Genomic DNA, 14,334 nt, shown 5'->3' with positions numbered 1-14,334 from the left:
CTGTGGTCACTTACTGTGCCTTTTCACCTTTCTTCCTCCAAAAGTTCGTGCTGACTTGCGAGCTGGGAAAGAGCCATTCCCAGCCATCCCAGGGGCTCAGTGAGCTCCTGTCTCCTCTCTTGAAATGAATTTTTTGGTGTTCCCAAAGCGTTTGGGGGAGAAAACATTCTCTTCCGGGAGTTGCCTCAAAATAGGGCTGTTTTCTGCTGTATGTTTACTTACTTCTCTCTGGCCAGTGCTCCCCGTGTCGTTCACCATCAGACAGTGGGCGATGGCACTGGGTGCCTGTAGGTGTTTGGGGCAGCTTTGCCAACCATCATCTTTGCTGCTATTTCGGCTTCTGGAAATGAGATAGAACTGATGCAACACAAGAAAGGGATTGTCTTCCCACAGCCTTAATCTACTCTCCTTGAGGCACAGCTCAGTTCATGATTTCACCCCTGTTGCTCTCCACCCCCTGGACAGCAGGAGCTGTGAAGAACAGGAGGAGTGGTTGATGAATATGTATCTAGTGAGCAAGGTTACCTCCTGGCCTGGTCTAGATGAAACAGGGAACCCAATGCCAGCAATAATTTGATGTGGTAAATGCCTTGGGCAGAGATGAAAGAAGTGTCTGTTAAGTTTGGCCTTGGTGGTCAGAAATCAAACTGACTCCTGTTGCCTTGTGTGGAGGTCAGAGAGTGGGGGAGATGCTGTTTGACAGTGAGAAAGCAACGTTGCACAAGCCTGGCAGCAGCAGGACTGATGAGCCAACGGACTGTGCTGCTCGGGAGAGGCCTCACACATCCCAGGGGAGCTGGGTTTTGTGCCTGTCAGAGACCCACGCCTCTGCAAAACTGAGCCAAAGCCAAGCTGCTTTTTTAAAATGCTCTTTGTTCCTGTTGCTTTGCTGGTTTGTTGGTTAAAAATTAAAACAAAAAGAAAAAGGCATTTTTTTGTTCTCCTTAATTCTTCTTTTGAAGAGGCACTAATGGAAATAATTATCTGTTGAAATCAATGCTCAGAGCGCTGGCACCCCTGAGTATTTAGCGCTGCTGTTGTTTCAGGAGGCAGTGATTTCCATCTGTGAGAGCACATGTTCCCTTTCATAGTAGCCATGAGGAGGAAGAGAAAAGGAGAATTTCCTGTCATTCACGGGTCTTTTCTTACAGGGAGCTGATACTGAGCAAGGTTGTTGATTAACTGTGTAAGGGAACTGGGTGGTAAAGAAAGTGATTGATGTCGAGGTCTTTGACAGAGGAGTCTCCCAGCTGAGAAAGGTTTCTCTCCCATACATGATTTTATCAAATGACCATCTGAATTGTTCTCTTAATTTAAAAATCTTAGAACCTTTTTTCTAGGATGGTGATTGCTGTGCCTCATGGGACTGAACAATCCACAATCCAGACAAACCACAGGGATTGCAGTCACAGGTCTGCTTGCTTTCCCTAGCCTGTGAAATTTGGAGTCTTTGTGTGTCACAAACAAGATGATATATATTTAAGCAGCTTTATATCCTCATAATTAGCTTTAAATGCTAACCCTTTTCCATGGCAAAGTACAGAAACAATGATGCTTGCTAATTAAAAGGTTGATTTTTTAATTTTTTTTTTTTCTGTCACAGCATTTTCTGGGAGTTGGGATGCAATTAAAATGCAGGAAAACTTGTTTAAACAGAACAACTTTAAAAATGGTTGGGTTTGTTTATAGGCAGAGGCAATTAAGCATTTTATATGTACAGACAGAAACGTGGAACAAGTTTATCCCTACATGTGTTGCTTTCAAAGCTGAATGAAACTCAGCATTTTGGAAAGATTTGGTTGAAACCAGATTAATTGTGTTTGCACTTTGATGTATCAGGTGGTAGCCTCAGCTTCCTCAGATGGAGAACTGCACTAGAAAACTGGTTTTCCCATTTCCTCAATTCTTCGTGGATTTACTTGACAGAGATAAACCAGTGGAATATCGTAGGGCGGAATAGCAACACAACGGCTTTAATTTTTTTTCTATCCCAGTTCAGTAGTGCATCTTATTTAATTGATGTGAGATTAATAAGTGATGATGAGTCCAGGCCTTTACGTCACTTTGTGAACTGAAGCTGCGTGGGCTCTCCTGGCATTAATTTCAGGCTGTTTCACGATCAGTAGAAGTTTTGTGGATTGATCCCTTCCGAGGCTTGCCTTTTTCACTTTCCTTTTTCCCAGATTTCAGGGGGAATTTGTTCCCACCTACCTCTTTGTGCTGGCCAGCCTCAACTCGCTCCCCCCTGCTGACACAGCTTCTCTTGCCCTGTTCAATTATGAACTAATGTTTTACGTTTGATATTTATGCAGCAGCTGAGAAACCTAAATTATTAAATTTCCCTGTGGCCCAAGCAGGCTAGGAGTTGGATGAGCTTCTTCACAGATGTGAGCTGTGCTGGCTTGAAGGATTTTTCTGGCGTAGTGGTCCCTACCTGTGGGCTCATTCCTCGATAGAACCTGCCCCACTAATCATCAATAATTCAGCTGTGGCTCAGCACATCAGATTAACCTTTGGGAACACTCTGAGGTTGCTGCTCCCTGCAACCTTTGATTTTAAAGCAGCAAAATTATTAGTTCAGAGAGTAACCTTGCTTCTGGAGAGTTAATTTTGGGGTGACGGCGGTGACTTAGCGTGGCTTGGTTGTTGTGCAAGTCTGAGATTTATTCAAATGTTTGATTTAATAGTCCATATTTTCCTATTTGTTTTAATAGTCTGGCTCTTTTGTGATGCCTTCAGCCACGGCACAGCTGTGTGGGGATGTCAGGAGTACTGACAGAGTTGCTACAATACCCACCATGGCAGCGTAAGGGCATTAAATCCCTGTCTAGTTACTCATGGATGATATCTAGGTGTCCCTTTCTTCCCAGTTACAGCTGGATGTGATGAATTATCCAGAAGTTCAGGATGCTGTGTTGGTGAATTTTGTTCAAATCCAATTTCCAGGTGTCCCTGCTTCCCCACCTCATGCATCTAAACGCTGCCTCCCCTTCTCCTCGTGCCAGTCCTGGGATGATGACAGGCAGAGGTATCCATGGAAGCAGACACTGGGGAAGGTTGGGAATGAGCTGGCCAGCAGTGGTAGGTCATAGAAGACCTGTTGGTCACAGCAGAGCACAGATTAAAGTAGGAATCCATTCTTGAAGCTATTGCAAAGTAAGCCAATAAATATATATAAACCCTGAGTTTACCAAGCTCTTACGCTAGAAATGGAAAGCAGTCAGTCAACCTCCAGACAGCACGTGTGGACTCAGCTTGGAGCCTTTCTCTGTGAGGTCCTGGTTGCCTGTTAGGGCTGATTAAAGAGAAGCCAGAAGCTGGAAGTGAGGATGGCTTCAGAGGTGTGATGAAAGGGAAAAGTAAGGAATGTGGGTTACTTAATGTAGAAGGAGATGTGGAACCGTTAATGGTGAGTTCAGGTTTATCCTCGTGGGAGCTTGAGGGTGATAAAACATGGGAATGATGCACAACCACTGGAGTTGGGTGTGCTCGAGCCTGGAGCGAGACCTGGAAGAAGCCATCATCCATCCTCTCAGACATGTGATCTCAGAGTCTGCTAGTTCAGGCTGATTGTTCCTTGAATGGGCTTGTTCCTCCTTTGTAGTGGCAGCAGCATTCTGGACGTCCTGCCCTTCCCTCTGCGAGATCTCGGGAATAATTGCGAAGGGAGAGAAGGACCCATTAACCTTTACCGTCTGCCTCTTCTCGGTGTGATCCAGTTGGTGTTTGCCTTGATGGCGATAATTACACAGAAGTATGTAATTGCAAGACAAATGTTTAATTAAGAGCAGGTTTGTTGCTTGTCTCTTGTCTGCTTCCATCTGGGAAGAGTGTGGTTATGCCGGTCGTCTTGGCAGCCTGGATCAGATGGGGGCCTGACGGGCCCATCCTGCACCCTTGCTAAAGAGTGAGGGAATAAATGCAATTAAAAGGCTAATGGGACCCTTCGTTCCCTGCTGCTGCCATGAGAGCTTCTAATTTCTAAGTAATACTTTGCCCGAGACCCACACGTTTTGATGACACCCACTGTGGACAAACCGGGTTTATTTTATTAAAATTCATAATTTGTGATGGTGTGTCCTCACGGGTCAGGTGCCTTGTAAGGAAAACTGCTCTTCCAGATGATGTAGTTATCTGCCTCCAGATGAGCTTAAATCAAAATTACATTTTCTAGCTCTTCAGCAGTGCCCAGTAATGTATTCCTGCAATATCCTAGGAGTCAGAAAGCTTTTAAACCCAAAAAACCTTAGGTTGCAAAGGCTCGATGTTTAAGCATGTCTGAATAAATTGGTTGTAAATTCTCAGCCTGTGCTGCCTCTTGGGAAGACTCATCAAGGTGAAGGTGGCCCTGTAACCTGACTGCACAGGGAATTGACATTAAAATATTCCTCTTCTCATTGCTGTCAAGTGCAGGGGTGTTGGGGGCAGAGCTGCCTCCCTGCCTTTCAGTAACAGCAGCGAGCATCAGCTGCTGAAATAATTTAAATATCTTTTCCCTCCGGGAAATCACATTGATCTTAATAGGGTTTTTTAATTAAATAATATGCTGACTCTTACAAGCTGGGAATGTGTTGATTTTTTTGTGTTTATTATTTGCAGCAGCGTTCGCTCAGTTTGCTTAAGGAGACAAAGGCTCAGGATTGCTTCCGACTGGGAAACAGCCCCGGGACCTGCCCACAGGCTGCACCCAGGAGGATGGGATGTGGGAATATGTATATGAGCAGCTGCAGAAGTGTTAACCCCGCAGTGAATTGCTGGAAGGTCTTGTCACAGGATACATCCCAAACCCAGCGCCAGCGCTCTCCTGGTGAACCAGCTCCACTTGAGCTCCTCACTTCTTCCCTCCAGGCAACTGGGAAATTTGGAAATGGCTGGAGTTTCACCGTTCCTTTCCCCCGCTGATAATGAAGTGGGTAATTAGGCAGAACTGCAGCGATTTCACTGATTCTTCAGAAGCTGATGAACATAAAAATGGCCTGTTTCGCCCGCGCTGGTGAATCCCAGAGTGAACCCCCCCCACGCTCCACGGGCAGGGCTCAACGCTGGTGCTTTGGGGCAGAGGCTGGGAGGTGCCATGGCAACGTCTCAGGCAGGAGCTGGTTGGGTATGAACCTACATGCACGTGCCAATTAAAATTTAAACAGCCTCCCGTGCAAGGAGTGAGCCCGTGCGGTGGGACCCGGGTGTATGAATAAAATATAAGAGTATTGAAGGGATGTCTGTGCTGGTGGGCACCCAGCTCCGAGGCTCCTCCATCCCTGCCTGGCTCCGTGGCTGTCCTTCTCTCCTTGGGATAGGTTTGGAGGTTTTGAGATGCTTTGGCTGCTGCATCACCTGTGACATGCTCACGGGGCTTCTACCTGCTTTGGGATGAGCTGAGCTCCCTGCCAAGCACCTGCACGAGACCCTCAGCGTTTCCCACCGCCAAATTGCCACAGTTGACTTAAGTTATCAATATTTTGTGCTGCAATATGAACGAGGAGGGGTTCTCTTGTGGTTATGCCTTAATGATAATGTTTGGAGCGGTTCCTAAGCATGGCTTAGTAGTATTATCCCTATTGTACAGAAGAAAGATGAGTTGTCAGGGCACTGAAGTACCTCCCACAGCCACACTGCAAGCTGATGGTTAAGACTGCAGCACAAAGTGCTTCATCCCTGTCTGCCATCTTCCCGTGGTCCCCCGAGCTTTCACCTGGCAAATCCCTTTCCAAGGAGTGATGCTTTTTGCTCATTGACTTGTCAAGCTCCACATTAAAACCACTCAGCTTCACCTTTGCCCCTTCAACTTAGGAATTCCCGATGTTTCCGCCTTAACAGAAGGAAAACCTCCCCCAATATCCAGCTTAAATCCAGCCATGGATGAGAAAAATCTCTTGTCCTCGTGCCTGGCCTTGGAGGCTGCTTAGTGCGAGCTCAGGCCCCACATTTCTCCTTCTTCTCTAAGCCAGTCCTGCTCTCCTTCCTTGCCTTGCCTCCTCAGACACGGATGCTGCTGGCAGAAATTGTCAGGAATCTACCTTCTCACTTTGCTCCGTGGGATTTGGTGGCCCCATTTGTAGGACCAAGCATTACAAACCTAACTCGTGGTCAAGGACACCACGCCGAGAGTGAATCTTCCACCGGCGTTGTTCGGTTACCAGCAGTTTGCACTGTTTGATTTGGATCCTTATCTGAGCACACAGGACCTGGATTTTCTGTGACTCTGGGTTTTTCTGCATGTTTGGACACTTTTCCTGGTAATGGTTCACTAGGGCTTTGGGGTGCTTGTGCCCAGAAGTGGGGAAGAAATGGGACACAGGAGAAGGTGAGAAATTTCACTATCTCTGTGACTCCCTTCCTCCACATCCTGTGTAGATGCTGCTGCTGGGGCTCTTCCCCATGTGTGGCCACATCTGTGTTTCTCCCATCTGCACTTCAGATTTGCTCCATTGGATGTTGTTTTTTAGCCTGATAATAACTTATTTTTTTATCGGCCTTGGGAAGCTCACCTGGAAACAGAACACAGGAGAGGTGGTCTGCAAAATGTTATCAGAAGCATAAGAAAGCAGCAGAACAGCCTTTTGCTCAAAGCTGGAAGCACGCAGTGCAGAGGCGGGGGGGGATGCAGTTCTGCAGGCCTTTGTAAAGCCAACTTTTGGAGCAGATCAAGCTTAAAATGCAGGTTTTGGAAGGCTTTGCTCAGCTCGCCATTGCCATGAGCTGTTTTGATGCTGGTTTCAATATCTCCCTTCATCTGCCTTCAGCTGGGATGTTTTCATCCAGTCAAAGGCTGAGGTCAAGGCTTCCCAGTAGTGCAGGGAGAAGCCAGGCTGCCTTGCATGAAGGATGGGGAGCCCACGCAGGGAATTTTTCTCTTGGTGGCTGGGGGAGGTAATTCCTATTTTTTCCACCTCTACAAAACACCACTTCAAGACACAAAGAGCGCAGAGGGAGGTCACAAAGATGGCTCAAGCAGCACTTCTTATACTTTGCTTTCCCCCGGCTTCATCTCCAATCATCTGACCCTGGTGGGGGGTGATACAAAAGATCTACCAAGTGTTTTTTCACCCCAAAAGCAGCGAGGAAAGGGTTGAAACTGTGGCTTCTCTCTGCACCCACATCTGGGGGATGATGCCTGGGAGGGGCCCCAGGTGGCAGTGGCAGTGCTGGCTGCAGGGGAGGTTCTTACCAAGATGGTGAATCCTAATTATTCCTGTTGTCCGACCTCAGATGCAGGCAAGCGAATTTTCAGTGACCACAAAAAGGGTGCTTAGAAGTCTCCTGCTGAACCACTTCATTTCAGTGCACCATTGCATCAAACTTTTTTTCCCAGATCCAGCCACTTAAGGGTCTTTCTTGCTTGTTGTGGTCACCAAATCCTCCGTGCTCTGACCCACAAGTGTGTCCTGGGCTTCCAGGCCCTCAGTTTCTCCGGATTTTTGGCTCCTCATGTGCCCACAGCAGCCATCAGAAATCTGGCCTGTATTTCAAGGAATCTTTATTCTCTAAAACCTTAATTAATTTTCTTTAGTCTTGCTGGGCCTAATATCACTTGAATGGCTTGCTTACGTGAACTAGCTTGATTAACAGCAGCACCCAGACATAAAGCTCCTCTCAGCTTGTTCATCTTTTCCATGGGAGCATTTCCTGTCTTTTACAGTCCTTTGCTGAGGCCAGGGTTTAATCTGAGATGGTGGAAGGAACAATGCACACATAGACAATACACCAATAACTCATGGGGTTCCTCGGATGACGGGATAAAATTTCCCTGGCTGAAAACATCAGATTACAGGTTAATCTGCTTCACACAGAGGTCTCTCAAATCCTGCAGTGCCTTCCTCCCCCTCCTCATGCCTTGTCGTTGATACTGTGGCCTTTAGTGACAGCGATGCTGAGGTTTGAGAATTGCTCTACTGGGGAGCCTCATGAATCCTCCTTGGAGCCACCAAGACTCTGCCCACAGCAGGTTTTGCCTCTGGCCTGGCAGAGGTCGAGCATCATCTGCTGCTGCTGCTGCCCTGCCCAGGCTCCACTTGCTGTGAAAGGACTGGCTCCAGCAGAAACTCTGGAGGCTGGAGTCTCCTCGAGACCAAAGGCTCTGGTTGGCACCCGTGGCCCAGCTGGTTGTTCTGGTTTTGTTCTTCAGCTGGGTATGTCTTGCAAGCCTGGGAGCACCGGAGAGGTTAAACCAGCAGCTGGAAAGCCTTCAGGGCTCTGAGGCACGTCCATGTGAGCTGGGGCTGCTGCTTCCTTCGACTCACACAGAAACAGCCCTGGCTGACCCAGACCCTTTTCCAGGGATGAACCATGTCGCAGTGAGGTCAAACAGTTCCTTGTCTTTTCCTTGGGATCACCAAGAGGAAAAGCACGTGCATGGGAGCTGCAGGCTGAGAGGTGGAGCCCTAAAATCAACTTTCCCCCCAGGACAGTGAAACCTTTGCAGGCAGCCACCTAAGAAAGGAGAGGATGGGAGAAACAGTCCACACGTCCCACTCAGCAGTGGCATTCCTACTATGACCCCCTGATCAGTGAGGACACAGGGCTCGTTGGCTTATTCCAGGCACAAAAGCAGTGTCTGGAACCCACCTGGAGTCGTGGGCAGGGGGAGTGAGCAGTTGTCCCTGTGTCCCTTTTGGGCAACTCCTCCAGCAAAATCCACCTCCAGGGACCTGTGAGGCAGGAGGTGATGGGGACAGTGGAGTGGAGATCCTCAGCTACCCTGCCCTGCCCTCTGCACCGTGCCTGATTTTGGGGCTCAAACCCTGTCTGCACACCTCCAGTGATGACCAGGGCTTGCCAGACTTGCCCGGCTCGATATGGCTGAGGGAGACCTGGCTGGTGGGGAAGGGCAGGCTCACAGCTCTGCCGTCGTTAGCACCTCATCAGCAGCCAAATTTTCCCGTGGTGCCCTGGAGCCTGTGATTCCGGTGGTGCCGCTGGCTGCCACGTGCCAGCAAGCCACAGCATTGCTTCCCACATCCCATCCCGGGGCTGTGTGGTGTCCCACTCCTAAGGGGAAGGGAGCTCCCAAGATTTGTAGATGCTCGAATGGCAGAAAGGAACGACAAATGTCAGAGGGTGTGCAAAAACTCACAAAGGTTTATTAGTAAATTACACACCTGGCCTGGAAATCGGTGTGTTAGTCCCTGGGCTCCCAGTATAAGCACATGGCAGTGGCTTTGGATAAAGGGGTGGGGTGAAAGGGAAAGGAAAAGAAAGAAAGAAGGAAGGAAAGAAATCACCAGTCCTGGTGCTAGAGTTGGTCCAGCTGACAGCATATCCAGGGTCTGGGCAGTGCTTCCCGGGCTTCACAGGGACACCTTTTATGGGTAAGTTTTCCCCTCCCTGGAGAGAAGTTTCTCACTTTCTATGCCAATTAGTTCTCATGCACAGTCTGTTCTTTCAGACCTTTCTGGAAATGGTTCAGAGGCTTTGAGTGTCTTGGGTGGTCTGGATCCCCCTAGAGTCCATGCCTGTTTCTCTGCCCCATTTCTGTCCCTGCACTGTGCTGCGCTGTGCTGATCTCCAGGAGCCAGAACAAGCATGTTTGTCACGTAAAAGTGCTGCCCTTCCTCCATATGGCCCCTTCTCCAGCCACATCCTGGTCTTCCTCACAGCATGTTATTCCCAACAGTCCTTGGTTGGCTCCACAGCCACCTGGCTGTTGGTGTTTGGGACAAACACATTATCCCCTTCTGGGACTCTACACTTTGCCCATGGGCTGTTGCTGAGGGCACAGTGGAGCATGGCAGCCACTGTGTGATAAGGCAAGTGCTGTTAGAGGGAAAGTTTGAGCAATTTTGGGCTAAACAAGTGTCTTATGAGCTGTTCTCCCCCAAACAGCCATGCTGCTGTCATAAGCACATTAGGTGTAGGGTATTTTCCATCTTCCCAGCTTGGGGTGGAAGAGAGCAGCTCTGCGTCGCTGCCAGCCTTGCCCTCGTGAACTCCCAGCTTAAGAGCCTCTAGAAAAGGCACACAAGTACTAATTAAAAGCTCATTTCCCAAAATACCTTGAGCATTATCTCAAATGTGCTCCCCGTGTGACATCCACGTGCTGCTCCCGGATAAACTGTGTTGGGCCAGGAGACTTCTCTGCTAAGGGTTTGTCATCAGCGCTGGCTCCTTTGCATTCCCAGCTTCGGGGTGTTTGGGACTGAGTTGTAAATTCAAGTTGGCCCCCTATTAAAAGGCTAATGCAGATAAATACTGACCAGCTTCAGTATGTCATGGGATCCGAGAGGCTGGGATGTCAGACAACTTCCATCGCTTCCAAAACATGTTTTTAAGCTTAAAAACACTTCAATTAGAGCAGGCAGTGCAGAGAAATAATGGCCAGCCTTTGGGAGGAGAGGGGGGGGAATTATTTTGCTGTGCACTCGGCCTTGGTGATTTCTCATGTTGGAATATTCCCAAGGTGTTTGATCTAGAGCACAAAAGGCTGGAGGATGCCTCAGCTGGGCTGGTCTCGGAGGAGATAACATCTCCTGGCACAGACAGCACAGCCTTCCCAAACCAGGCTGCTGAAGGTCACTGGAGAACTTCGCTTGCACATGTTCAAACAGCTCCTTCATTGTTACCATCCATCAATCCCTCCATCCTAGCCCAGTCCCTTGGACACCCACTGAGCCATCCCACTTAATTGGGACCTCGGGGAAGCAGTTCCCATTCTGAAGCCTGCTCCCTTTTAATTAATGGGTAAAATAATCTATGAATAAATAGGAAGACCATGACTAACTCCCATTTTTATTTCTCTTCAGCTTCCCATGCTTATCCCAGGTAATTTGCAGCAAAGCTTTAAGGAAGTCCATGCAAGGGATAGCCTGGCTGCTTGTTTTCTGCAGGCTGGGTCCTGCAAAGGAACAGGAATGCAAATGCTGGGAGCTGGGAAAGCACATGAATACCCAGGTGAGCAGGTGAGTTTTTCCTGGGATAGTTCCTTTGTTAAAGCTAAGCTGGGATCCAGGTATTGCAAAGAATTTGCTCCAAAGGCTGGGGGAACAGCAGTGGTGGTGTTTAATCTGGGCATCACCTGGATTTGGCATGCTGGGGACAGCCATTGCAAAAGAAAGCCATCTGCTTTTGGGAAAAAAAAACCAACACCAGCTTTGAATAAATTCTGTTTGTTTTCTTTCTTGTGGCTGGATTTCTGCTGTGGGTACAACGAGGAATGCAGCTGATCCAGGCACCTGTATCCAAAATTGTGGTGCTGCAGACCCTGTGTGGTGCCCTCCTGGGGTGCTTGGGCTCCCCTTGCCCAGTATAGCTTTGGTGTCTGTGGCTAGAACAACAACACCGGGGGGGTTATGAGCAGACAGAGGCTGTGCTTTTAATTAGGACCTTTATGAATGATAAATGGCTTGTGTGGCCAGTGGGGAAGGAGGCTGGGCAGGGAAAGGGATGGCACACTGCTGCCAGCACCAGGAAACTGTCTCTGGGGTGGGACAGGAACGGGGAAGCACCGTGGCAAAATCTGGGCTCTCTGAGGCCTTCCCTGGAGCCCCCAGCACACGGAGCTGGAAGTCACGTCATTGCAGGGGTCTCCTGCCTCCGCTCCTGGATGTTCTCAGTGTTATAGTGCACGTAAAAAATAACAGCATGAGGTGAAAAACAGTGGGAAATGTGGGTGGGCAGAGAATGGCTGCTCCAGCAGCATCCCCCTCCCGTGCCAGGGTGCTTCGACCAGCTCATTCCCAAGGATTTACAGAGGTGGCTGCCTACGACACGAGAGAGACTTCATCTTTTTTCTTTGCCTTGGCAGTTTTAGGTCAGTTTAATAAAACAGAAGGAAAAAGGAAACCTTCAAGGAAGTCGGTGCCAAGTTGGTGACAGTTTGGGAAATCAAAAGCTTTGCTCTTGACTAGTTTTGCTGCCAGTGAGGTGGAAGGAGCAGGCTGGGATCCCTCACAGCTGGTGAATGGCAGTGGTCACTGCTCTTGCCCCATTTTGGTGGTGGGTGGGTGCTCTGACACCTGCATTAAATCAAATGGGATGCAGGAAGATAGAGGAAGGAGAGAATAGGCTTATTTCAGGACACCAGGAGGGTGCTGAGGCCTGGGTGCAGCTGTGGGGACAGGGAGGAGAGCAGCAGGGATGGGCTGTGTGGGCTCAAGATGGGGAACAAGCACTTGCAAAAAATAGGAAGTAGGTGGGATGTGCTGCTGGCACTGCCTTCGCCACACAGACCCAATCCCAGGAGCTCCATGTCTGGACATCACATCTGCTCAGCACTCCACTGTTCTTTGCACCAGCTGCTCCACACCATCCTCTGCCACATTATCCAGCCCTGGATTTAGCATAGCTCCAAAGCATCTCCAACCCTTCTTCTTCCAGGTAACCCTCCATTCCTCGCAGAGCACTGGATTTGCTGGCAGGGCTGAGGGTAATACTTCACTTGTGCCTGACAGATTTCGTGCTCTGACGTCTCCTCCTTTGAAGCATACCCATTTCCAAGAGGCAGGCCCTGTTATGGGCTGTTTCCCCGGTGGACAACTCACTGGTGTGCCTTGGCTGATGTCCTGGTGCTCAGCAATGGCCTGTGCCTGGAGCCAGGGTCTCACCCCTGCTGTGAGCAGGGCAAACAACCTGCTTCATGCACAGCCAGCTTTGCTACACCAGAATGAAGCAGAGCCACGGCTGCAGGAGCAGCTCATTCCTTCTGGGACATGAACTCACACCCTTGACCTCTCTTTGGGGTTCTAAAGGTAAGGGAGAAAGAGGAAGGTGTGATGCCTGCACCAAAGAGCCTGTGTTTGGTTGTGATGCCCTCAGGTGCAGTGGGAAGGGGAAGGGCAATGTGCACCAGCACTGGTGGTGCAGCATCACAACGTGATGGGTGCAGGTGTGGGGGGCTGCTCCATTCCATGCACGTGTCCCCACCAGCCAGGATTTACCTTCCCAGCTGCTTAGTAGACACCAATATTTAAGCATTGATTTGATTTATAACACTTTGGGGAGAAATCAGAGCGTGCATGAAGGATTGAATGGCGCACACGGCGAGACAGAGTGGTTTCATTTCCCCAGACTGACACTCACAGCACTTTCCTGTCCTGCTGTTTTTAATTTCCACTTTATTTTTGTACATTAATACTACTCTGGGGCAGTTGATCAAACATTACTGTCACACACTCCCCTGGAGAATTCATCTTTTCCTGATGGCATCAGTGCAAAGGCAGAGTAATTTCAGAGGAGTGACTAATCCAGAGCTAATGCAAAAGGACCACTCCAGTGGTGCCTTACACCAGTGTGTAAACCACCACTGAGGCTGCACTGGAGCTCTGCTAAGCAATGCAATCTTAGGAAGGAAAGGAAGGGAAAGTATATGCATTATTAAATGGTATTTTTATTCTGCATGCTAGAAATATAAAGTGACCTTCACAAAGGTTTGAAAGGGAAACATGGACATGGGAGGCTAGTCCTGGTCCAACCATCGATCAGCCTCTCCTCTGTTGGTATTTCTCTGCGTCCTTTTTTCTCCAAGAAATGTTAGGAAGTCAAAGGAGCTTTTTAAATATTTTATACTGTCCTTTCAGTTTTCTTTTCAGCCTCTGTTTAGAGAGCTGTTCACTTAGTACAGTTTGGGCACATGCTGTACCCAGCTCTCCGGGTAGTTCCGTGCGGCTGCTCAGCTGAGCTGAAATCACAGGAACACAGAATCATTCAGGTTGGAAAAGCCCTCTGAGACCAAGTCCAACCATTCCCCCAGCACTGCCAAGACCACCTCTAACCCGTGTCCCCAAGTGCCACATCCACAGGGCTTTTAAATCCCTGCAGGGACAGGGACTCCACCACTGCCCCGGGCAGCCTGTGCCAATGCCTGACCACTCTTTCCATGGAGAAATTTTCCCAATATACAACCTGAGCCTCCCCTGGCACAACTTGAGGCCATTTCCTCTCCGCCTGTGCCTTGTTCCCCGGGAGCAGAGTCCAACTCCCCCCCCCTCTCAGGGAGTTGCAGAGCCAGAAGGTCTCCCCTGAGCCTCCTTGTCTCCAGGATGAGCCCCCCCAGCTCCCTCAGCTGCTCCTGCTGCTCCAGACCCTTCCCCAGCTCCGTTCCCTTCCCCAGACACGCTCCAGCCCTTCAAGGTCTTTCTTGAAGTGGCAGGGGGTTGGGCTGTTTGGGTTTTTCCATTCCATTTGAACAGAACAAGTGGGACCTTGGGTGAGAAGCAGGAGAGGGACAATCTCAGTGGTGTGTTTGCTACTCTGGGATCCATAGAGAGCCTGTCTGGACAATCACTCCACTGATTACCTCAATCTGCTGACGAGGGGGTCCAGCCTGGATGAGGTCATCCTCCGTGGGCTCCCATCTGTCCTGGCCCCCGATGCCCCACAGCTCCCCTTGCTCGGCCGTGC

This window comes from Manacus vitellinus, unplaced genomic scaffold (genome assembly GCF_001715985.3).
Source record: "Manacus vitellinus isolate BGI_N305 unplaced genomic scaffold, ASM171598v3 scaffold_42_pilon, whole genome shotgun sequence".
Taxonomy (NCBI): domain Eukaryota; kingdom Metazoa; phylum Chordata; class Aves; order Passeriformes; family Pipridae; genus Manacus; species Manacus vitellinus.
Note: the sequence above shows the minus strand (reverse complement) of the source record.